This window comes from Lissotriton helveticus, chromosome 2_2 (assembly GCF_964261635.1).
Source record: "Lissotriton helveticus chromosome 2_2, aLisHel1.1, whole genome shotgun sequence".
NCBI lineage: Eukaryota > Metazoa > Chordata > Amphibia > Caudata > Salamandridae > Lissotriton > Lissotriton helveticus.
Window position 1 is genome coordinate 479,894,115 of NC_136060.1, and position 24,941 is coordinate 479,919,055.

Sequence of the window (24,941 nt, forward strand, 5' to 3'; positions counted from 1 at the left end):
GTCTGAGGTCCAATATGTATACCCAGTGCCTCCTTTGAAGTGGGAGAAGCTTCTAGAAATTCCCCTTTGAAGTGCACATTTCATGCCTCACTTGTCTTTGCCCCAGACTAACTACAGCGGTTATGCAATCCTTTGTGTGAAGGCAGCACACAGCCTATTCAGGTGTAAGTGGGGCTGTGCCTAACTCCGCTGTCCCATCCTGCCAGTGATGGCGCATCCAGGCACACCTAAGCTCTCTATTGTGGGTGGCTGTCTAGAAGCAATATACAAAGTCCAACTGCCGACTACACCCAGTCATGTCGCTCAAAGACAGGCTGCAGGCACTAAATGGCTAAGGGAGGAAAATGGCAACCTTCTAAAAGTGGCATTTTCAAAATTGTGATAAAGAAATTCAACTTCACCATGAGTGAGGATTTTTCTTGGGTCGGGCAGAACTTGCAGAGTTTCACTCCATGGAATTTTGCGGAGTTACAGAAAAACTCCACGAGCTTCCAGGGAATTCCGCCAAAGGCTAGAGAATATACAGCTTGTTGCTTCTCGCACTGCAAATTTAGCACCGGTAGTGTGAATAGCGCTGAAAATCGAAGCGCGTGGCCATTTGAGTCCCTACTCAAGTGGCAGTAAATCTACTTGAATGCAGCCGTCTGACCATGACAGCTCGCGAATGCTAGCAACTGCCCGCGTTTGAAAATTCACACTAGGGGACACCAAATCTCGCTCGTGCTCGCCACCTTGCATATTCTAGAGCCTCGCCGAAGAAAAATTCTGCCACGCAGCGATCTGTGGTATTTTGCCAGAGCCCCACATTATAGAGTAATGCGGAGTGGCCAAAACTCCACCAATTCCACAGGCGTAATGGAGAAGTTTGGCCACCCCTAGATTTTTCATCACAATTCCAAAGACACCAAACATGAACAGTTGACCTGCTCCCATTTGGAATTTACAGCTTATTAAGTGTAATAAGGTATCTCCAATGGGACAGGTAGGCCTTGCAACAGTGAAAAATGAACTTAAAAGTACATGTCCTTCTTTTTAAATGCATTGCATCCAACACTGTGGGCTGTTTTGGGCTTACCCTAGGGTGATTTATTTGCATTAAAAAGGATGGTTTAGGCCTGGCAAAAGGGTTATTTTACCAGGTGAAATGGCAGTTTTAAACTGCACTCACAGGCTGCAATAGGAGGTCTCAGTCAGGTTTGCAAGGCTACTTAAGTGGGTGGCACAAAAAGTGCTGCAGGCCCACTAGTAGCATTTCATTTACAGGCCCTAGGTACATGTAGCACTACTTTACTAGGGACCTACAAGTCAATTAAATATTCCAGTTGGATGGAAACCAATTTTACCATGTTTTAAGACAGGAGGACATGCACTTTAGCATTGGTTAGCAGTGGTAATGTGCGCAGAGTCCTAAGGCCAACACAAATCAATTCAGAAAAAAAGTGGTTGGAAAGGCAAAAAGTTTGGTTGTGACCCTGTAGAGAGGGCCAGGTCCAACAGCAGTATTTCCACTTCTAGCAAGTAGATGATGAAAAGTGGAATCATTTGTGGTTTCAGAGGTGTCACTGTTTATTTCATTTGGCGATGTGATGTGGAATGTACATGGTATTTGATTATCCATGATTTTTTTATGTGAAAGTGTCCCACACATCTGATAAGGTACTGAAACAAAGCATAAGGAGCTGAAGGCCATGCCCTGCTCTGGTAGATTTTGGATTCAGATTAACCCCATGCACAGTGGTCTCTTTCATCAGAAGGTATTGCTACTATCGGTAGCCCAGCTGTGCACAAAACCCAACAATGGCATGCCCCAGATGTGATGGGGCAAAGGGAGTATTTATATACCCTGAATGTGGCCCAAAATCCAAGGCCTTAGGATCACAGCCAAGAAACATGATATAAACCTACTGCCACCAGAGGCACAGTACCATGTAAGCTAATGTACTCAGAGCCTATTGAGCAAAATCGAAGTTCATTACTAAATCGTGTGAGGCCAAGGGCCTTCGTAGAGGGTATAATTGAAGGGCTTTCTAGATGCCCAGAGTCCGCTGTGTACTGACGGCCGAGCTCAGAGAGATCTAGGGGAAGGGGAATGAGTGTAAGACATGGACAGAGCTATTCCAGGCAAGGTGCCTTTACTAGGAGTTCTGAAATCAGGGCATTTGGCCTTCATACATGCCATGTACCCATTATCTATAACCCCAAAGAAATGGATGTGCTTACAGTCCTCAACACAAGGGAGGGCCTTAGCTATGTCCTTCACCTTTCTTTCCACCTGTACCCCAGAGCCCACAGGCTCAAAAGTGGTCCCCATTAGTATCTGCATCTATGGCAAGGGATTGAGCCATGTTATTTAGCTAGCCCTTCGACCCTAGGCTTTTCAGTCTGGTTATCTATATACACATACATTAGTTCCCTAGCTCGTCATCTAATAGTTTGGTAGGGCAGATTAACACTTTTAAAGGAAGGAGTGAATGGCTTGACTTTATAGTTTTGGCAACCTTTATGATGTTCATAAAATGTGATTGTGTTTCACAAATCTTTTTATGTATAATGGGGGGGATTAAACACACCCCAAAACAAGTAAGGCAAAGGGTTGCACTCTACACAGGGCCGGAACATGCATTCCCTCTTGAAAATAGTTCAAATAAAATTTTACAAACTTAGGGGGATATGTAGGTAGGCGTTTGTGAATCGCAAACGGCCTTTTGGTATGTAGGTGCCACATATCAAAATAAGGAATCGCAAAAATTGTGATTCCTTATTTTGCTCAAGCATTTAAGGAATCACAATTTTGCAATTCCTTAAATGCTATGAAGGAGTGCCTTTGACATTGCGAATATGCCTTAAGGAATCACCAAATACCACCTACTCCAAGTAGATGGTATTTTGCGATTTGCTTTCAAAATAATTTTTTTTTTAATTCAAAGTGCCATGTGGCGCACAGACGTGCCCTTAGGACACCCTGGCACCCTTGGAATTGCGATTATCAAATTGCGATTTTCTCATAGAAAATCGCAATTTGAGAATGTATCCCCATTCATTCCTATGGACATCTTGGCCCATATGAATGAATGGGACACTCATTCCTTAATTGCGATTTGCAATTTACTAATCGCAATTAAGGAATTTTTGAGATTCGCAAAAAAATTGCGATTTTTTACCTACATTCCATTTTGCAATTCTCAAATAGCGATTCCTTAAAAATCGCTATTTGAAAATCGCAAAATGTGAATTACCTACATATGCCCCTAGGTTTCCCGGTGTTTTTAAATAAATGCAAACTGCAGCACAGAAAAACTATGCCGCCTCATGAAGTATCCTCCCAGCTCTTGAACTGTGAGCTACGTGATCATGAAATATGTCATACAAAATGGTTTCTCTCACAAATAATCATACTGTTTCTCACCATATCTATGCTATTGGTAGGAGGAATATATTATGGGTCTCAGTTCTTATTGTCTTCTGCTACACCTACTCTTCCATCTCATGATCAATATTTCGTTTCTACTGTTTCTCCACATTCCTTTTATCCTTTGCCTCAACACGAACAAGTCAGACGTGCGGAATTCAGAAACAACTCTTTTATCCAACTCTTGCATCAGCATCAGTTAGTGGTAAACACTACCAACTGTTGGGTGTGTGGGTTAATGCCACATACCATGGATAGGGGTATTCCGTACTTAGTTCTGCCTTATAGTGCACAAGGGTCAGCTCGAGCATTACAAACTATGTTCCGTAGCGCACTAGATTCCTACCCCCATCGAGAACCACGCTCAGCAAACTCTGGTCCTGGCCCGTACCAGAAGACTCTGGCGAGAGCTATTGCAGACTTAGATAGAGATATTTTTGACGCATCGCTCATCCCAGAGGAAGAGGTGCGAGCATATAAGGAACTAAGTGAAGCTGAGTACAGCTTATCAGTGGGTGAGAGGCAGCTTAAAAGCTCGCCACCGATATGGATTGTACCTCACCTTGGTAATTTCTGCTTGAAAGGTCTTGGTCGAAATCCAAGAGCTCAGTTTGGGGAGAGTGCTTGTACCGAGACGTATGTCTTACCGACGCTCTCTTCCCCTGTCTTCCTGCCTGCCAAGGGTACTTACTTTGTATGTTATGATCGAGCCTATACGTGGTTACCTCATGACTTCTCGGGAACCTGTTATATCGCGAATCTTTTGCCTCCGACTTTCACTGTGGCCTCTGATTACCACAGAACTAGAATTGTAAGAGGTGTGATTAGCAAAGAAGATACTTCCGGACAAGAAGCGGGAGACTTCTTTAAGGGTTTCCTACCGTTTTGGGGACCGATGGTTAATAGCAGGAACCTGAGGCAGTTAACTCGTGTAGTAGAATCAACTGCCAACATAACTGCAAATGCCCTTGGTAATTTGACAACCGAGCTCCAAGCGGATAGATTGATGACGTTGCAGAACCGAATGGTTCTAGATATCATTCTAGCAGATAGAGGTGGGGTTTGTACAGTCATCCATTCGAGCTGCTGCATATTCATACCTGATAACGCTCCAACGGTTTATCAAGCCATCTCTAAGTTGCACAAAATTTCGGAGTCCATACACGTGGACGAAGGAAATTGGACACTTCTGGGATGGTTTTGGGGTCTGATATCGACTTGGGGTTGGAAGATTCTGATGATCATAGGGGTTGTTGTGACATTTCTGTTCTCATGTTGTCTTTGTGTGCAATGTGGTCCTGCCTTATGTGGCCTTTGTGCTACGACGTGTATAAGACAGCCTGTTGTCACCAAAGAGGCATTGAAGGATAGAATAATGTATCAACAACATCTGAGTGATCTGATGAGTATCGAAATCGATTATGATTCCGACTAGTGCTTGCCTACATGAGGGCAAAAGGACCGTCTGAGGTTCCGTAAAAATTATTACGATGTTCTGGGCAATGCCGAATATAGACGAGTTTGGTATCTATGAACCGCAAATGACGAGTTCGGCAAGTGTGTGTATTTTCGCTACACTACCTGCCAGGGTTCGTCTAATATTACGTGTTCTTCATCTGAACCCTCGGGTTCCATTTTAGATACACTAATGTACTCAGAGCCTATTGAGCAAAATCGAAGTTCATTACTAAATCGTGTGAGGCCAAGGGCCTTCGTAGAGGGTATAATTGAAGGGCTTTCTAGATGCCCAGAGTCCACTGTGTACTGACGGCCAAGCTCATAGAGATCTAGGGGAAGGGTGTAAAACATGGACAGAGCCATTCCTGGCAAGGTGCCTTTACTAGGAGTTCTGAAATCAGGGCACATGGCCTTCATACATGCCATGTACCCATTATCTATAACCCTAAAGCAATGGGTTTGCCTACAGTCCTCAACACAAGGGAGGGCCTTAGCTATGTCCTTCACCTTTTTTCCACCTGTACCCCAGAGCCCACAGGCTCAAAAGTGGTCTCCATTAGTAGCTGCATCAATGGCAAGGGATTGACCCATGTTATTTGGCTAGCCCTTCTACCCTAGGCATTGCAGTCTGACTTTCTATATTCACATAAATTCATTTTCTAGTTAGTCATCTAATAGTTTGGTAGGGCAGATGAACATATTTAAAGGAGTGGATGACTTGACTTTATAATTTTAGCAACCTTTATGATGTTCATAAAATGTGATTATGTTTCACAAATCTTTTTATGTATAATGGGGGGGGGGGTTAAACACACCCCAAAACAAGTAAGGGAAAGGGTTGCACTCTACATAGGGACAGAAAATACATCTCCTTCTTGAAAATAGTTTAAATTAAGTTTTGCAAACTAGGTTTCCCAGTGTTTGTAAATATATGCAAACTGCAGCACAGAAAAACTATGCCGCCTCATGAATGTATCCTCCCAGCTCTTGAACTGTGAGCTACGTGATCTCATTCATGAAACTCTTTGTTCAAGCTACTCAGTCCTCCAACCATGATGCAAATTACACTTCGGCTGACAACAAAAGGTCCTATGGACTGTAAAGCATGGGCATTGGGTGTACAAGTGAAGGTCAAATGCAGAAGGCTCTGGCCGTAGAGGCAATGTGTAGGGTCTGGATGAATGGTCCAGGTCACGCTCTCCGGCTCTGTGTCCACCAGGATGAGGGCCCTCAGTCTGTTTTAGCTTCCCATAGAAAATAATTTAAAAGATACAGGGCCAGATGTAGGTAATTACTATTTACCGATTCCTAAATACCGAATTTTACTGATTCGATATTTAAGAATCGGTAAATAGTATGTAGGTAAAGAATTGGTAATTTTTACAGATTCGGTAATATTCGTTATTACCAATTCGGTATTTCCTGAATCGGTAATAAGGAATACCAAATCGGTAATAAAGAATGGGAAGCCATTCACTATTACCGATTCGGTAAATACTGAATCGGTAATAGGGGGAGCATATTCAAGGTTGGCAGGGTGTCACATTGACACCCTGTTGCACCCCTGAATCGTGCATGTGTGCACATGCGGCGCACATACATGCCCTAGGGGCATGTATGTCTGCCACATGGCACTTTTAAAAAAACACAAAATTGCTTTTTTAAAGGTATTCGATATTTGCCACCAACTTGTAGTTGGTGGTAAAAAACGAATCCTTAAATTAAAAATGCACTCACTTGAGTGCTCCTACATAGAATTTAAGGATTCTGTAATTTACCGATTCGTTATTTCAAGGATTCGGTAATTTACTGATTCCTTAAATTACCGAATCAGTAAATGACCAATCCTTAAATCCAGCCACCTACATTAGAAACCGGTCGGTAATGGGAAATTTACAGATTTCCGTCCGTTACCGACGGTATTAAGCTACTTACATATGGCCCACAGCCATATATGGAGCAACCCAATGCTGATCAACATCTCAGCCAATGAAATGCACCTTTCTACTTTCTTTTTAATGACTAGCCATGTAGAGGGTTTCCTTTCTGAATTTTTATATCATGCGTCTTTTGATCTGTTAAGCCCTGTGTTCTAGGTAGTAACTTCCTATTTCAAATAACTTATTAGCCTACTTAGCGTTTACCTTCCTTCTGATCAGTACCTCACCCATTGGGGCAAGTACCAATCTGCTGACTATGTGAAAGAACCCCCATCAGGGATTATTACCTATTACTGAGGATAAGGGGTTTAACCCAGCAGTAAGGTATAATCATGTTCTTAAGGTTTTCCGGCCCTTGTCAAACCCTTCAGCCCAGGTATTCTTTAAATATTGTTCTAGGGAGTATGGTTACTCACAATTTTCTTGACAGCAGCAGTCAATTTTGCCTCACCAGAGAAGCTTCCGGTCAACAACTTGTTAATATCACTGCCATTGTGCTAAATAGGATCTAGTCTGGAGCATTCCCCCTTTATAAAAGAGTCAGTTTCAGCCCCTCACCAGGACCCAGTAACAATAAAGGAAAGGTAGAAAAAAAAGACCTGAAGTCTAAGGTCCTGATTTACCAAAGAAAACTTAGACTTGAAGCCTAAGTTTAAACCTGATGTTTAACTTTAGACTTTAGTTTCCATCAAATGGTCAAAGGCTCCACGCACAATAAAGGACACACTCTAGACCTTGTCTGGACTTCTCAATGCCAGTCCAGGCTTATAGATGTCAGCCCCTGTGTGTGGTCCAACCACTTTCTCATCAGCTGTTGGATACCGACTGGTACCCACCTGCCCAAACCCCCTCCAAAATGGAAAACGGTACGGAAATGGAATCTAATTGAACCCATACTGCTAGTGGAAACCCTCCTCAGGTCTCCCCCCAACGTTATAAAGGGCAACCTAGATCAGGAATGCGAAAACCTCACTAATAGTCTACGTGCAGCAATAGATCATGTTGCACCCGAAAAAAAGGAAAGGATCAAAGATAAGGTAAAAGGGGCACCCTGGTTTATCAACTCATTAAGGGAAACAAAGACGAAGCTCCGCCATACAGAGAGACGATGGCGCAAAACAAACGATCCAGCAGAGCGAGTAATCTACAAAACCCAGCTCAAAAAATACAAAAAGCTCATCACTGCCACCAAAGCAGATTACTATGAGACCAGAATCACTACAGCGGCCAACAGACAGAAGGAGACCTTCAGAATATTGAAAGAACTCAGCCAAAAGTCGGAACAAAAACCAGTGGATGACAGCATTGACTGCAACACATTCCAAGCCTTTTTCCTCCAGAAAGTGAAAGATATTCTCTCTGATATTGATAACATCCCGATTAATTATAACCCTGCTCACCTGCCCCTGGAAGCCCCCTCTGATCTCATGCTCACTAGCTTCCCCACACTGGACCCTGTTTCCCTCCGCCATATCATGACTCGAATTAAAACAGGTTCCCCTTTAGACCCCTGCCCCCCCAAATTCTTCACAATGGCACTCCCTGCCCTGGAAAGCCATATCATCTCCATGCTTAAACACTCCCTGGAGACCGGGTATATGCCATCTAACCTAAAAGAAGCTAGAGTCATACCCCTTTTAAAGAAATCCGGGGTGGATGTGCCCAATCTTATAAACTATAGGCCCATATCCCAGCTACCCTTCCTTGCAAAAGTCCTGGAGCAACATGTCCTCAAATCACTATCCTCTTTCCTGGAGGACAACCAACTCCTCCACGCTCGCCAATCAGGCTTCAGAGCACACCACCGCACTGAGCTGGTCATGCTGACAGTGCTTGATGAGCTTAGATCCATGGCTGACAGTAAAAAGCCAAGTGCCCTGATCCTATTGGACTTATCAGCGGCGTTTGATACTGTCAGTCATGAGATACTACTGACCAGACTCTCTACCTTGGGTATCAATGGTCAAGCGCACCAATGGCTCAAATCCTTCCTATCTGGCCGATCCCAAAGGATTCAGCAGGGTGAGCAGATATCAGATAAAGGTCTGCTTAGTTGCGGCGTCCCTCAAGGTTCCGCTCTATCTCCACTACTTTTTAATATTTATTTGCAACCATTGATAGTAGCTTTAGCTAACATGGACTGTAAAATATTCAACTATGCTGATGACACTCAACTTCTCCTCAGCATACACAATACCCCCTTTGCCCAAGCACATGTCCAAAATGTGCTCAGACTTACAGTGAGCTGGATGTCAGCAAACCCGCTGAAAATCAATCCAGACAAGACAGAGATCTTGGTCATCCTTTCTATCAACTCCCCCTGGAATGACCATTTCTGGCCCCAGGAGCTGGGCCCCACCCATACCCCTGTGCCGGTCGTGAAGAGCCTTGGTCTGCAAATCAACTCAGAGCTCTCAATGGCCAATCAAGTCACCTCGGTGGTGGGTATATGCACTAGCCTGATCAGACAGTTGCGGAAATTCGCCCCCCTTTTGACCACCACCTCACTACAAATGATAGTTTTGGCCACCATCGTTTCAAGGTTGGATTACGGCAATGCCTTATACATGGGCCTCCCTCAGAAACTAGCCAACAACTTCAGGTGGTCCTCAATGATGCAGCAAGACTGGTCTTCAGGCTTCCTAGAAGATCCCATGCCACCCCGTTGCTACACAAATTACATTGGCTCCCCATCAGCGAAATTCAAGGGCCTCTGTATCATCCATACATCAATCTATGGCCTTGCCCCAACCTATATAAAAGAACGCCTGGAGGCCTATGTGCCTGGTCGCACATTACGGTCCTCCAAGGCTGGTCGTCTATCCTGCCCCCGATATAAGCTTAAATCAAAAGGAGGCAGAGCCTTCTCTGTCTTTGCCCCCCAGCTCTGGAACGAGCTTCCTGAACATCTCCGCAAGGAACCCTCCTTGCTTCGCTTCAGGAAACAGCTAAAAACTATCCTGTTCAGAGAATCACTTAGCACTATTTACACTCACGGATCAACCCTGTGGCGTCTAGCAGCCCACCTTCTCCCTTCCTAGCGCTGAGAGACCTGTTGGTGATTCAGCGCTATACAAATGTCAATTAACAATAACAATAACTTGAGGCCTAAACTTGGACTTCAGGCCAAAACTTGGACTTCAGGTCTAAACTTAGTCTTCAGGTCTAAACTTAGACTTCAGGTCTAAACGTAGATTTCAGGTCTAAACTTAGACTTCAGGTCTAAACTTAGACTTCAGGTCTAAACTTAGACTTCGGGTCTAAACTTGGACTTCAGGTCTAAACTTAGACTTAGGGTCTAAACTTAGACTTAGGGTCTAAACTTAGACTTCAGGTCTAAACTTAGAATTCAGGTCTAAACTTAGACTTCAGGTCTAAACTTAGTCTTCAGGTCTAAACTTAGACTTCGGGTCTAAACTTAGACTTCGGGTCTAAACTTAGACTTCGGGTCTAAACTTAGACTTTGGGTCTAAACTTGGATGCTTAAGTGGTTGTAACTGGGAATCCCCGCTGAAACCAATGAATGAATCAGTAGCAACTGCTAACGGACGGGGGGGGTGGTGGGGCCGGATGGGAAAAAAATAAAAAGGACTTACTTGAAATGGACGAACGGCTGCCTCTCCTCCATCCTCTTCATTTTCCCGTCCCAGTCCCAGACGGCAGCAGCAGCAGGAATCACTAGGGCAGCAGGCTCTCCTGAGCCAATCACAACACTGCAATTGCAATCCATGGCGGGAATGTGTAGGGCAAATTAACAACTGTGAAAATGGAAACACTCTATGAATTTTGACCATGTAACCAAAAGTCTGAAATGCATGCAAGATGTACCCCGTGGGTGTGACTCGCTGTCCACTGAGATGAATAACATGGTAGAGAGTTTGGAGTCCCCACTTGCCCCCAAATATGTTTGTTAAATCCTGTATGAAATGTGCTCTGTTCTATGTCTGATAAAAGCCAATAAAGGCCTTAAGAAAACACACATTAAAGGAGCGGTAATAAGTAACGGCATTTAATATAATGCGACTGGGGGTGCCCTTCTCCACTAACTGACGATGGGGCCCCAGGACACTGTACAATGCAAGAACCTTTGGGGAAGTGAAGCAGTGGAACTTTGAATTTGAAGAGGGGCACTAGAGGGCGCACAGCGAAATGGCTGCATTCTAGCGTAGATCCGCAGGACGGAGCCTAATAACGTTAAAAATCCTGCTGTTCCCACTATGCTGACACTGTGAAAAAGAAGTCAATCTGCAGCGAAATTTCCCTGGACCCTGCTGTTGACTGACTGTTACCCCAGACCGCCAGGAGGACGGAGAAGCACAACAATACGCAGCGCGAACCTGAAGCTTTAAAATGGCGGCGCTGATTGAATAGAGCCCCGGAGCCGACTCTATGAGCGGAAGTTGCAGCCTGCATTGGAGCCGCAGGCACTGGTGAAACACGAACACCTGAGACAATAAATGAAGAACACCAGATGCGCGAGGGTGAGCGTACAGTCCCAGTGAGTGCCCCAAAGGTCCCTAACAGTGATCGCAATGTCGGTTGCGAAGGCGTAATTGATATGGCGGAAGTGGGGATTCGCAATTTAGGAGCTGGCTGTGGCTAGAGGTTGCAGACAGACATTGAAGGCTCGCTGCTAATTCTGTGCATGCAACAACAGTGAATTGCGGTACTGCGGGAGATCGGAGGCTGGCTGTGCTTGACCCACACTACAAGCGTCCAACAATACAGCTCAATGTCTTGCCTTTTGATGTCTGTTGGACATCCTTCCTCAGTACAATGCAGTGTATACGTGAATAGGTTGGGGGTCAAGGAATTATATTATTGGACTGTGTGAATCGCGGTGGGGACCCAGTGCTGAAAGTGAACCTCTGGGAAGGGTGGGACCACCGCGTATAGATTGCACCACTCCTGGACTGCACCACATTGCAACGAAGTGTACTGCTAACTATAGGGCTGCTGCTACTCTATACTACAGAGGTGGCACGCAGTGTAGTTGTGGTACGCTTTCACACATAAGGTGTGTGTCAAAGGCAGCGGGCCCCACAACTGGGCGCTGACACTGCTTGGTGCAGATCTCTGCCTTGCAGCGGTTCTCCTGATCGATACCACTGATTGCGCCGGCAGAGAAGGGTGGCCTAAAAAGCGTGTTGTGACATTGCTCCCAGTCTTTCAGGACATAATTACACACCCTAACCTGGAGTACAACTGGAGTAATAATGGGGAAAACAGAGCGCAGTCAACCTCGTCTTACCTTTGAGTGCCGAAAATCCAGTAAGTTGCAGCAGCTTGCCACATCTGACTCGGAGATTGATGCTCCTTCGGACAGTTTAACTGCTATTGAAAAAACCCTTCTAGCTGTTCAGATTAACTTGCAAACAATTGATGGAAAGTTAGACAATCTGAATTTAAGAATGGATCCTATGTCAACTAAATTGGATAAGCACGCGCTGCGTCTGGGAGAAGCAGAAACTTGTTTATCTGATTCCGAAGATGGGCTACAGCAAACGACTGTGAAAACCCTCACCATGGAAAAGGGCTGGCTGTGATACAGGCCAAGAACGAGGATTTAGAAGCCAAATCGAGGCATAATAATCTACGCATTACCGGGCTTCCGGAGTCCACCAATACTGGCCGTCTTGAAACCTACATTGAGACACTGCTGAAGTCAATTTTCGGAGTGGAAAACCTATCACAGATGCTGATAGTGGAAAGGGCAAACCCATAGCTAGCTGTCAGACCCGCTCTGGGCACTCCTCCGTGCCCCATCATTGCGCAATTGCTTAGTTACAGAGACCGGGACACCGCCTTGAGACTGGCCGGGGAGAGGGGTAGCATCATCCACGAAGAGAGCTCTTTGGCTTTTTATCCTGATTTTACCGCGGCAGTGCAGGCGGCGAGAAAGGAATTCCAGACAGTGAAGAAAATTGCAGAAAAAGTACCCTATGCAATTTTGTATCCAGAGCGACTCCGCATCGACCTCGACGGAAAATCGAAGATCTTCACAACACTAAAATCAGTGATGGACTATAAAAAGACTCCAAAGAGGAATAATCTTTAAACCTCAAGTCCAACGAAAGATGACAATGATGGATCCTCGCCAGAAGACTTGGAATGATAACAGGACCGTGCTTGATTGGAATTTTAACACTGACAATGTGGGACTGTTCTCCCCTATGCACTGTCTGTGCACCTGTGTTCCAGGCAATCGTTATAGTGTGGCTGCTACCGGACTCGCTGATTTGAACTCTGGCAAAGCAGATAAGATTTTGAAATTATATTTGGGAATGTTGTTGCGTTTCTGATAGAGCGCGGGCTCACCTGCTTGTTTTACCATACTCACCTGGGCCCATAAAACATAGCCATTTTGAACAGGTAAACCTGCGCTAATCAGATTGATTTAACCTTTTAGGACCTATACCATTTGACTTACCAATTCTAGTCACCGGTACCTAGAGTCCTAAGGGATCAAGGGTGTTAGAATAATAGGCAATATAATAACATTCGCATTCATAAAATAACCACTGACTCGGGAAAGGTTTAAACACTTTATCTATGTAAATTCTTAATTGTCAGAGTCCATACCAATTCAATTAAACCTCGTTCGATTAGAAAGAATAAGATCAAAGCAAGATGAGGTGAAAATATTATGAGGCTTTCTTTAAGCATTGAAAACGTGGGAAGGGTAGAAAAGGGAAACAATACAATGACATACCCACACTGATTTATAATTACCTAGAATGGTGTGAAGACCAACCCTGGCCGCGGGTTGGGATAAAGGACAGGACCCCCGATAATTCACGTGCCAGACCAGAATCAGGACAAGTACGGACCAAATTGGATCAGGACAGAACCACCGCAGGTCAGGCACCCACAGCTAAAGTGCAACGCCAGCGACGCAACCCTCTCTGCAGCTAACAGTCGAACCCCAATTGGGTTATCGAATTCCTCTCCCTCAGAACCCCGATTGGGTCATCGAACTCCTTCCCAGAACCCCGATTGGGTTATCGAATCTTCTGACAGAGTGCTCTACCAGCACCTCTGCTCTCGATCGCCTATTGAGTGCGTTGGGTCAGTGACAGGTCAGCTATTCGGACAAGTAGGACAATCTAACTAGCTAAGCCGACCTTAGATATACCATTTTCCAGGGCAGTGTAACACCCCAAATATTGCAAGTTCACGCGTTCCCCAATTTGATTGGTCAAAAGCGAGGAGAGGTCATCACACCATATTAGTTATGAGGTCATTTCATTCAAATATTAAAATTAATGTTCCCTCAAGTCAAGTCAAGTCAAAGGCATTTGTAACGCGCACATATCACATCCAAAGAGTCTCATGGCGCTTGCAGACGGCTCTGACAGGATGCGGACAACTAGTTTACAAAAAGCCAACTCTTCAGCCTCTTGCAAAAGCAGTTGTGTTCTCAGGTCGTGCGCAGGTTTAGAGGCATCTTATTCCAGAGGGAAGGGGTAAGAAAGGAAAAAGCACGACTCCCATTTCTGGCGGTTTGTATTCTCAGCGGGGTAAGCAGTGATTCAGTGCTAGATCTCAGTTGTCTTCTGGGAACATACCAAGTAAGTTTGTGGGACCAATATTTAGGGCTGTTACCATACATATGCTTGTGAACGAGACATAATGTTTTAAACATAATTTGCTTCTTCACAGGGAGCCAATGAAGGCTTCTGAGGCATGGGGCGGACGGCGATCTTCGGGGAAGGTCTAAGACCAACCGCGCTGCAGTATTCTGAAGAACCTGGAATCGTTTCAAGTGGTGCTCATTTATCGCTAGTAGGAGTGAATTCCCGTAGTCTAACCTATTTATAATTAGACCCTGCACTAAGGGTTTCCGCGCCTCTGCTGGAATCCACTTAAAGACTTTGCGCAAACTGCGCATAAGTCCAAAACAGGTTCCAACAATATGGTTGGTTTGGGACTTCATGGATAGTTTATTATCAATGTGGAATTCCAAATTCCGCACTGATTCCTTGGGGGTCGGACAGTCGCCAAGCTGTACTGGCCACCAGTCCTGCACCCAATGATCAGCAGCTTTGCCAAACAGCATGATCTCTGTTTTATTGCCGTTAAGCTGCAGATGGTTGATACCCATCCAGTTCTTAACCTCGATCATACAGTTTTTAAAGCGCAGCTTTGTTTCATCGAGGTCGGGGCCTAGGGTGACCAGAATTTGGGTATCATCGGCGCAGGATAGGACCTCAAAGCCGAACGCTCTAATCACTTTGGCCAAAGGTGTAATATAGACATTAAAGAGCATAGGGCTCAGGATGGAGCCCTGCGGAACACCCATCTTGACAGGCCGAGTGATTGCTGTGTTCCGGCCGACTTGGACGGTAGTTGTGCGGTTAGATAGATAGCTGGAAAACCATTCCAGGACCTTCCCTCTGACACCAATCTCACACAGCCGTTGAATAAGAATGCGGTGGGAGATGGTGTCGAAGGCCGCAGACAGATCAAGGAGGACTAGGATTATTGATTGATGTTTATCCAGGGCCAACCTCGTATTATCAGCGACCTCGACCAGTGCTGTCTCAGTGCTGTGGGTGGCACGAAAGCCCAACTGGGAAGGATCTAACAGCCCCTTATTCTCAAGTTGGCTCACCAATGATCCATTAACAAAGGATTCCAGTATCTTTCTGAAGTACGGCAACAGAGAGATCGGTCGATAATTTAGTAGAATGTTAGGGTCTGTTCCAGGCTTCTTCAGTATTGGCCTGATTCTGGCTGCCTTCCATAATATGGGAAAGTCTCCCTCTAGAAGAGATTTATTAAGGAGGCTGGTTAGGCATTCTACCAGGGCAGGGGCCAGTGTGGTAAACAGTTTGGGGGAAACCTGATCCGTAGGGGAGCCTGACTTAGGGGCACATTACGATCGCGGTTTTCCTGCATCCGCTGGGCCGGCGGAAGCCACCGCCGGCCCAGAGGATGCGGGAAAACCGCCACGGAGCCTCCAAAGACCCACCGCCAAATTAGGATGGCTGGTGGGTCTTGGTTTATGTCCGCCGCTTTTCCGCCGTGATCGGCTTACAACCGCGGCGGAAAAGCACTTATATGGTGGCGGTGTCTCTCAGACACTGCCAGCCATATTAGGATTGCGTATCAGATATGCTTTTCCGCGGCGGGTTCTCCGCCGTGGAAAAGCATACGGATGTGCACTTCGGGGGCCTGTTGTGGGCCCCCAGGGTGAAGGGGAGGTGGGGGGTGCACATGGGGGGTACCTATGGTACCCCCATGCATTTACATGCAGACAGTGGCAGGCACCGCGCGGTGCCTGCCACTTCCTTCATGTAAATGCAATGCGTGCTTTTTTACCATTGCGGCGATGCAGCTTGAAGCCGCACCCGCCGCAATGTTAAAAATAGAGGATGTGGGGGGCGTGGCTTGGCACGCAAACAGAATGGCCGCCTGATTGTACGGCTCCCGTTCCTTGCAGCTTTAATCCTTCACTTCTCCTCGTCACCTGAAGTGCAGAGTCTCGCACAACTAGCGGGATAGGTGCAGACAGGTCGCGGCTACACTCGGTCTAATTCCCGGACCGCTGGCAGACATCCTGTGCAAGATACAGGCTCTGCAGGATCCGCCGACGTTGCCCCTGGAGCTGCTGTGGTGCGAGGCTCGGCGGCTGCCGCTCACGAGAGGCCGGTGCGCGCCGCACGGCAGCAGGCCCTGGACGGGAGACCGGCTCCGACGAGCTGCTACGATCCTTGCTGAGACTCGGCCCCCAGCCCCTGCCCCGGTCAACGACGACCCTCGCTGGAGCACCGCAAGAAGCTGAGCCCTCACGAACGTTACAGGCACTGTACCTGCTGGTAGCACCACTGGACAAGAACTGTGCCCCTCGATCTCAGGTACTGGGCATGGCGGGGGTGGAGCGCTCGGCCTTGTTGAAGCTGTGACTGCCTGCACGGACCCTGGCGTTTAGTCGCGATTCACGGGCCACGCCATTACTGCTTTGCCGCCAATCTGGTGCACTGAGAGAGGCACATATTAATCCTTGGGCTTATATTTGGGGAAGCAGTGCCTGGTCTCCACGCTGACCTCCCCGTGGGAGGCGCCGTGCTCCCCCTTCTATGACTCTCGTGCTGCTGGCGTAAATTGCGAGCTCGACTGTCCCTGAGATAGCGCTTGGTGTCCAGGAAGCCTGCGATACCGGAGGCAATAGGCGCTTCAAAGGTGCTGGGTGCGGGACGATTTGCCGCCTTGATCGGACAGACGATTATCCTTCACTATCTTGGCACGAGCTGCGAGGGTGGCCCAGGAGAGGCGCAGGGGCACGATGGTGCGCCCAGAGCACCGCCAAGCGAAGCTCAGCTTCGAAAGCGCCAAGAAAGGTTCGAAACCGGGCACGGCTGAGCCCGGACCCAGTGGCACGGGACTCGTGGATCCACCCTCCCCCTCTGCTGAATTGGATATGCACCGCCTGTTTCAAGAAATGCGCCAAGGCTTCGCTACAGTGGTGGAGAAGGTGGACGGGATGTCCTCCAGACTGGATGCCCTGGTGCACAAGGTTGATCGGCATGAGGAACGGATCACCGCGACGGAGCAACGCATATCGGACAATGATGACCTCACGGCCACGCATACCTCTCAACTTGCCCGTATGGACAATCTTCTCCGGGTCATTGCAGCCAAGAATGAGGACTTGGAAGCCCGCAGCAGACGCAATAACATCCGCGTCACGGGTGTTCCGGAGTCCACAGACACTGGCAGGATGGAGATCTTCGTCGAGAAACTCCTCCGAGCTTCAATTGGAGAGGATGCCTTCTCCCCCCAGTTTATTGTGGAGAGGGCGCATAGGTCTCTGGCCCCAGTCCCGAAACCTGGATTGCCGCCCAGACCAATCATTGCTCGCTTGCTCAATTACAGAGATCGAGACATCGCCCTAAGGGCTGCCCGAAGCAAGCAGGCCCTACACTACAATGGGATCACCTTCTCTCTCTATCCTGACTTCACTCCCCTTGTGCAGGAGGAAAGGCGTAAGTTTCTGGCTGTTAAAAAGAAATTGAGAGAGGCTCAGTTGGACTACGCATTGCTGTACCCGGCAAGGCTGAGGATAACGCACCAGGGCAAGCAACGATCCTTCACTGACCCGCACAAGGTTGAGGAATATTTGAAAATGCTTCGCAAGGCGCAGAGGGACAGACGGGATGGCCATGCAGCTCCTGAAGAGGAATTACCCTTCGAGGTCGACGGCAATTGATGTGCTGTGCTCATTTGGACTGATTCTGAATTGGAGTAACTTCACTTCGCCAGCCTCGCTGCAGCTGACTCAGATGAGACTGCTGATCCCATTGGGAGATGAGACTTTCTGCCTTCTAGTGATCGAACACTTGCAGGGACCACTTCCCCTCCCTAGCCTCCACCGAGGGCGGTACCGTCTGTGAGGTTGATGGAGGGGTTCGTGGCTGTGCACCTTTGCTGATGTTCCCCCTACGGGAGTACCCCATTTTTGGAAACGAGTTGAGGGTGTTTTGGGGAGGTGGGAGGTGGGAGGGTGACGGGTTGTATGGCTGCTGGCATGATTGGGATGCAGTAGTGGGAGGGGGGTTGAGTGTTTTTGAGGGGGGATTAAGTTTATTGAAGACAGTGACCGGCTGGTTGGTCATTCTGTTGCGTGGTGTTCTCTATGTTTGGTCGACACTATGGAGCTCACGGTGGCAGGGCTTCTCTTTACGATTTCCTATTGGTGATGGCGGGATCGGGGGCTGATGCGCAGTTGAAATGCATTTCCTGGAATGTCCGAGGGCTCAATAATGCTAAAAAGTGCCGAAATGTTATTGCATATTTAGACCGTCATCGAGTGCACCTTGCCATGTTGCAAGAAACAAACATTGCTCCACATACGCGCCCCTCTTTTGGTTGTAAATGGGCTACTTCTCGAGCATTCTCATCTTACTCCTCTTATGCGAGGGGAGTTGTTATCCTGATTAAGCGCACGCTGCCCTTCCAGGTATGCGGTGAATTGGCAGACTCGGAGGGCCGCTATGTATTGCTGTGGGGGCGGTTAGGCCGTGATACTATCACCCTAGTGAATTGCTATGCACCTAATTTGGATACACCACTTTTCTTCACCACACTCTGGGGTAAAATCTTGGATATAGGCTCCAGGCATGTCATATGGGGTGGCGATTTTAACTTGCCTTTGGTACCCCGGTTGGATAGAGCAGACGGTGCAATTTGTTATAAACCCAGATCCAGGGAGGCGTTAGAGGGAGTGCTCTCTGAGGGGAACTTGATGGACGCTTGGCGGCAGCTGCACCCCAACCATACAGAGGGGACCCACTTCACGTCACAGACAGGGACATGGGCGCGCCTTGACTACTTCTTTCTGACTAGAGAGATATTTGCAGGGGTCAAAGGAGTAACTCACCTTCCACGGACATATTCGGACCATAGCCCGGTCCTGCTAACCCTCCTTGTCCCTGGCTGGGACAATCCTAAACCACACTGGCGGCTGCAGCCAGCGGCCCTGTTAGATGCGGTTTTTCGCACTGAGCTGGGCGATGAGATCGCCGCCTTTTTCCCTAGGAACAAGGGTTCTGTTGACTCTGTTCAGTTCATTTGGGAGGCATTCAAGGTTACGATAAGGGGCCACTGTATCTCGAAAAGCTTCGGAGTCCTGCGTGATATACAACGCACGATCCGGAAACTTGAGGACGAGTTGAGGAGGTTGGAGGCCCGGATGGTGGAGGGTGATAGCACTGATGCACACGCAGACTTTAGAGATAAGCTCCCGAAATATGAGGAGGAGGCGGAGAGGGAAGCCAAGTTTCGAGGCAAATATTGGCAGGCGAGGAAATATTGTGAGGGGGACAGACCGGGCAAGGCGCTCACCATGTTGACACGCGCACCACACGCCAATTACACTATCACCGAGGTGGTCACCGACCAGGGTTGTACCATTAGAGACGCTGATGAGTTACTTTCAACATTTGTCTCTCACTATCATGCGCTTTACACCACAGTTACATCTACAGATGTCCAATATGATAGCTTCCTTAATGACATAGCCTTGTGCTGGCTTAGCGATGTTGACAGGACTTTTCTTGCTGCCCCATTCGAGCTGGAGGAAATTAGGGATGCTATCATGTCTCTCCAAAATGGGAAGGCACCTGGGCTGGACGGCCTCCCTGCAGAATTCTACAAGACGTATGTAGACATCATGGCCCCAGTTCTGCGTGATCTTTGGTTGTTTCAGATCTTGCTTGCCCATAGTTCCCCCAGGTGGGGCCTCGTGCTCCAAGTAATGTTACCAGGAATAGTACCCTATTTCATGTACTCCGTCTCTGCAAAAGGTCCTAGCATCACCCTCAAACACTGCCACCTGGCGCGGTCGTTCACAGCAAGTATGTCAGTAGCGTTAGCAAGAGCATCTCCTTGTGCCCTGTATGGTGCACCCAAGTATAGCAGTTTGGCAGTGTATTGCGCAGTTCGTTAGTCTCGCCACATCCCCCAATGCTTTTTGCAGTGCGAATTGAGTGCCCCAGTGCTCATCCATTTACTTAATACCGCAGTGTCTCCCCTGAATGGCGTCGTAGGAGTACCACGTCAGGTTAACAGATTCAGGAGGATCAGCTTGTAATTCCTGCCCCTCGGTCTCTCCAACAAGGTTGTTTGTTCCGCAAGCAACTAGTATCGGCTTGCAGCCGCAGATGGCACTAGATTCGCTAATGCTCAGCACACATATCAGCCAGCACTCACGAGCGCAGAATATTGCGATTGTATTTTGCCTAACAGGGCTCATTTAAAGCGCTTCACACTCCACCTTTCGCAGCCTTGGTAGGGTCCTGCCAGAAATGCAGCGTCTCAATGGTATGCCATCTTCATGTAGTCCCAAGCAAAGCTGCCGGTCCCACCTTGTGCAGTACACCGTGGTTAGTCAGAGCCAATGCCCCCCGCAGCGCCTCTCCAGCTGCGTCCAGCTCGGAGTCGTGAGTTTCTCTGGTGTGGCCTGTGCTTTCCCCCTCAGCTCACCGCTTAGTGTTCACTTTCAGGAGACGGAGATCCCGTGCGCCGCCATTTCGACCGCATTCAGGCGTGCATGTATTTACACTTGATTCCCACCTTCTCAGCCAGTCCAAGAGCTGACCTACCGCCTCGTGTATGTGTCCACCTCCTCCGATATAGGCCGGTGGTATTTTGGCACAGCTCCCGTAGGTGTACGTCGATGGGGCCTCTGGTCCGACATACCTTCCCGGGCTCGATTTTGGTGTCAACGCCACAGGCACCTCCTTTCCAGCCGCAGCTCCACACGGGCTGATTTCACTTCACGGCCTGTATCCGCAATATCGTGGCGATTTTCTCCGTTGTTTCTCCTGTTTGTGCGCAACTCTCTCCCCCGTCGGCAGATATGTGTAGCACCACAGCGATGGTTTGAAAAACAGGATAAATGTAGGATTAAGTCCCCGGTCGGCGGAGCACGCTCAGAAGGCGGCCATCTCGCTGCTCGGCTAGCCATGCCCCCAAGAAGCCTATTATACATTGCTGGTTTTATATCGTATATGTTTTTAATCATTGGATGTATTCTTTTATGGCTGTAGGTAATCCGAATAAAGATTATTTGACTGGCTGACTGAACCAGCTTACCAGCCACTGAAGGTGATTCCACACCTCCAATCTGCCAGGATAAGAGATGAAAGAACACATTTCTACCTTTTATGACAAGTTATACCACCAATGTAAGGCTACTATAATGCCGTACCAGGAGATGCTGCAAAATGTAGGCCTGTTTTACCCGTTAGCAATGCAAACTAGCCCCACCCATCAAAGTGAATACTGCAGAATACAGGGCCAACCTAACTACCCTGGAGGGAGATGCAACATAACATAAGGAAATGCATCTGCAATCAGCATCAAAGCTGTACACCTGCGACCAGAGGCGATGGGGAGAAAATGTCACTTAATGAAACACAAGAATGAACAAAATTCAATGGGTCTCAAGTCATAATAGGAAGAAAAAGGTCCCAAAAAGTAATAAACACGAACAGACCTCAAGTAGTAACATCTGTCAGTGAACAGTTAGCTTCAACAGGCATGAATTGTCTTCAAGCTTTAATAGGTATAAAGGATCCTTTAAGCTGGTTTAGGCATCAATGGGTCTCAAGCCGTAACAGTTGTCATTAGCTGTAACAAACCCCAATAGACACCTAGCTGTAAGTAGCATCAGTGATTCCCAGACTGTAACAGGCATCAATGAGTCTCAAACTATAACAGGTTACAATGGGTTCCAAGCTGTAATAAAGCTTAAATGGGCTCCATGCTTTACAGGCATAAATGGGCTCCAAGGTGTATTAGGCATCAGCGGGCCCGAGCTATATTATGCACTAGTGGGCCGCAGGCAGTATTAGGCATCAGGGGCCCTCAAGCGGCAACAGGCCGCAGTGGGTCCTGAGCTGTAAACGGTCTCAGTCGTTCCAAACTGTAACAGGTATCAATGGGCAGCGAGCTGTAACAGGTCTCAGTGGGTCAAAACTGTAACATGTATTAATGGGTAGGGAGCTGTAACAGGTCTAGGTGCTCATTGGGTCTGAAGCAGTAATACATATCAAAGGGTTACGAGCAGTTTCAAGCCGCAGTGGATGCCAAGCTGCAGTATGCATCAATGGGTAGCAATCCGTAACAGGTCTGAGTGGGTCTCGAGCTGTAATATGCATCAATGGGTAGCGATCTGTAACAGGTCTCAGTGGGTCCCGAGCTGTAATATGTATCAATGGGCAGTGAGCTGTAACAGGTCTCAGTGAGTACCAAGCTGTAACATGTATCAATGGGCAGAGAGCTGTAACAGGTCTCAGTGGGTACCAAGCTATAACATGTATCAATGGGCAGACCTGTAACAGGTCTCAGTGGGTACGAGGTTTAATTATGTATCATTGGGCAGCGATCTGTAACAGGTCTCAGTGGGTACGAGGTTGAATTATGTATCAATGGGCAGACCTGTAACAGGTCTCAGTGGGTACGAGGTTGAATTATGTATCATTGGGCAGCGATCTGTAACAGGTCTCAGTGGGTACGAGGTTGAATTATGTATCAATGGGCAGTGAGCACTAACAGGTCTCAGCGAGTACAAAGCTGTAAGATGTATCAATGGGTAGCGATCTGTAACAGGTCTCAGTGGGTACGAGGTTGAATTATGTATCATTGGGCAGCGATCTGTAACAGGTCTCAGTGGGTACGAGGTTGAATTATGTATCAATGGGCAGTGAGCACTAACAGGTCTCAGCGAGTACCAAGCTGTAAGATGTATCATTGGGCAGCGATCTGTAACAGGTCTCAGTGGGTCCGGAGCTGTAACATGTAACAGGTCTGAGTGGGTCTCGATCTGTAATATGCATCAATGGGCAGTGAGCTGTAACAGGTCTCAGTGAGTACCAAGCTGTAAGATGTATCAATGGGCAGTGAGCTGTAACAGGTCTCAGTGGGTCCCGAGCTGTAATATGTATCAATGGGCAGTGAGCTGTAACCGGTCTCAGCGAGTACCAAGCTGTAAGATGTATCAATGGGTAGCGATCTGTAACAGGTCTCAGTGGGTCCCGAGCTGTAACATGTATCAATGGGCAGAGAGCTGTAACAGGTCTCAGTGGGTACGAGGTTGAATTATGTATCAATGGGCAGAGAGCTGTAACAGGTCTCAGTGGGTACGAGGTTGAATTATGTATCAATGGGCAGCGAGCTGTAACAGGTCACAGTAGGTCCGAAGCTGGAACATGTATCAATGAACACCAAGATGTAATAGGACTCAGTGGGTCCGAAGCTGTAACAATTCCCAATGGATCCCAAGCTGTAATATGCATCAATGGGCAGTTAGCTGTAACAGGTGTCAGTGGATCCCAGGCTGTAACATGTATCAATAGACACTCAGGTGTATCTGGTCTCAGTAGGTCCCAAGTTGTAATATTTTCCAATGGGCAGCGAGCTGTAAAAGGTGTCTGTGGATCCCAAGCTGTAAAATATATCAATGGGCAGCAAAATCTAACAGGCTCCTAAGCTGTAATATATATTCTTGGGCGGTGAGCTGTAACTGGCCAGAATGGATCTCAAGCTGTAATACGTATCAATGAGCAGCGAGCTGTAACAGGCCTCGGTGGATCCCAGCCTGTAAAATGTATCAATAGACACCCAGATTTAACAGGTCTCAGTGGGTCCTAAGCTGCAATATATATGAATGGGCAGTGAGCTGTAACAAGCCGCAAAGGGTACAAAGCTGTAAAATGTATCAATGGGCAACTAGCTGTAACATGTCTCAGTTGGTCTGATGCTGTAACATATGAAAGAGCAGCGAGCTGTAACAGGTGTCAGTGGGTACGAAGCTTTGTTATGTATCAATGGGAAGTGAGCCGTAACGGGCTGCAGTGGGTATGAAACTGTAGTATGTATCAATTGGCAGCAAGCTGTAACAGGTCTCTTTTTTTTATTTTATTTTTTATTGAAAGTTCATGACAATTTAATATACACCAAAACATGAATTGTACAGAAATATAAGATAAATATATATATATAGATAAATAAAGTGAGGGCAGGAGCGCTTACAATATCAGAAATAGAGGATATTACATATACAAAACAGAGATTAAAAGAGTGATAATCGTGACACGGTCAGGGGGCATCACGGACATAATAAGGCCCCGCATCTTGATGACCGCCATGTAGCCACTGGCGCCCAGACTCGTGTCCCCATTTCCCTAGATTTAAGTCCCTTTAAGGCATACAGTTCTGACTCAATATTGTGAATCCCTAACATCCTACAAATCCACATTTGGAAAGTTGGGGCCTCAGTATCCTTCCAAGCAGCAGCAATTAAAATTCTCAAGACCGCTACTGATATAAAAATAAGCGCCTCACACTCTGTAGTTAAAACCATCACAACCAATTATTAAGAGTGTCGGGATAGGTCTATTTTGACAGCTAGCAGCCCCTCTAAAAAAGCTGCGATTTCCTTCTTAATGGGGCCTAATTTCCCACAGCTAGAAAACATATGTACAACATCGGCTGGCCCGTTCCCACACCTAGGGCAGTTGTTATCCACCCTCTTGCCCCAATCAAATAATTTCGCCGGTGTGTAGTATAAGTTAAAAAGCGTCTTAAAATGCTGTGCTCTTAAGTTTGAGGATCGCAAGAACCTTTTA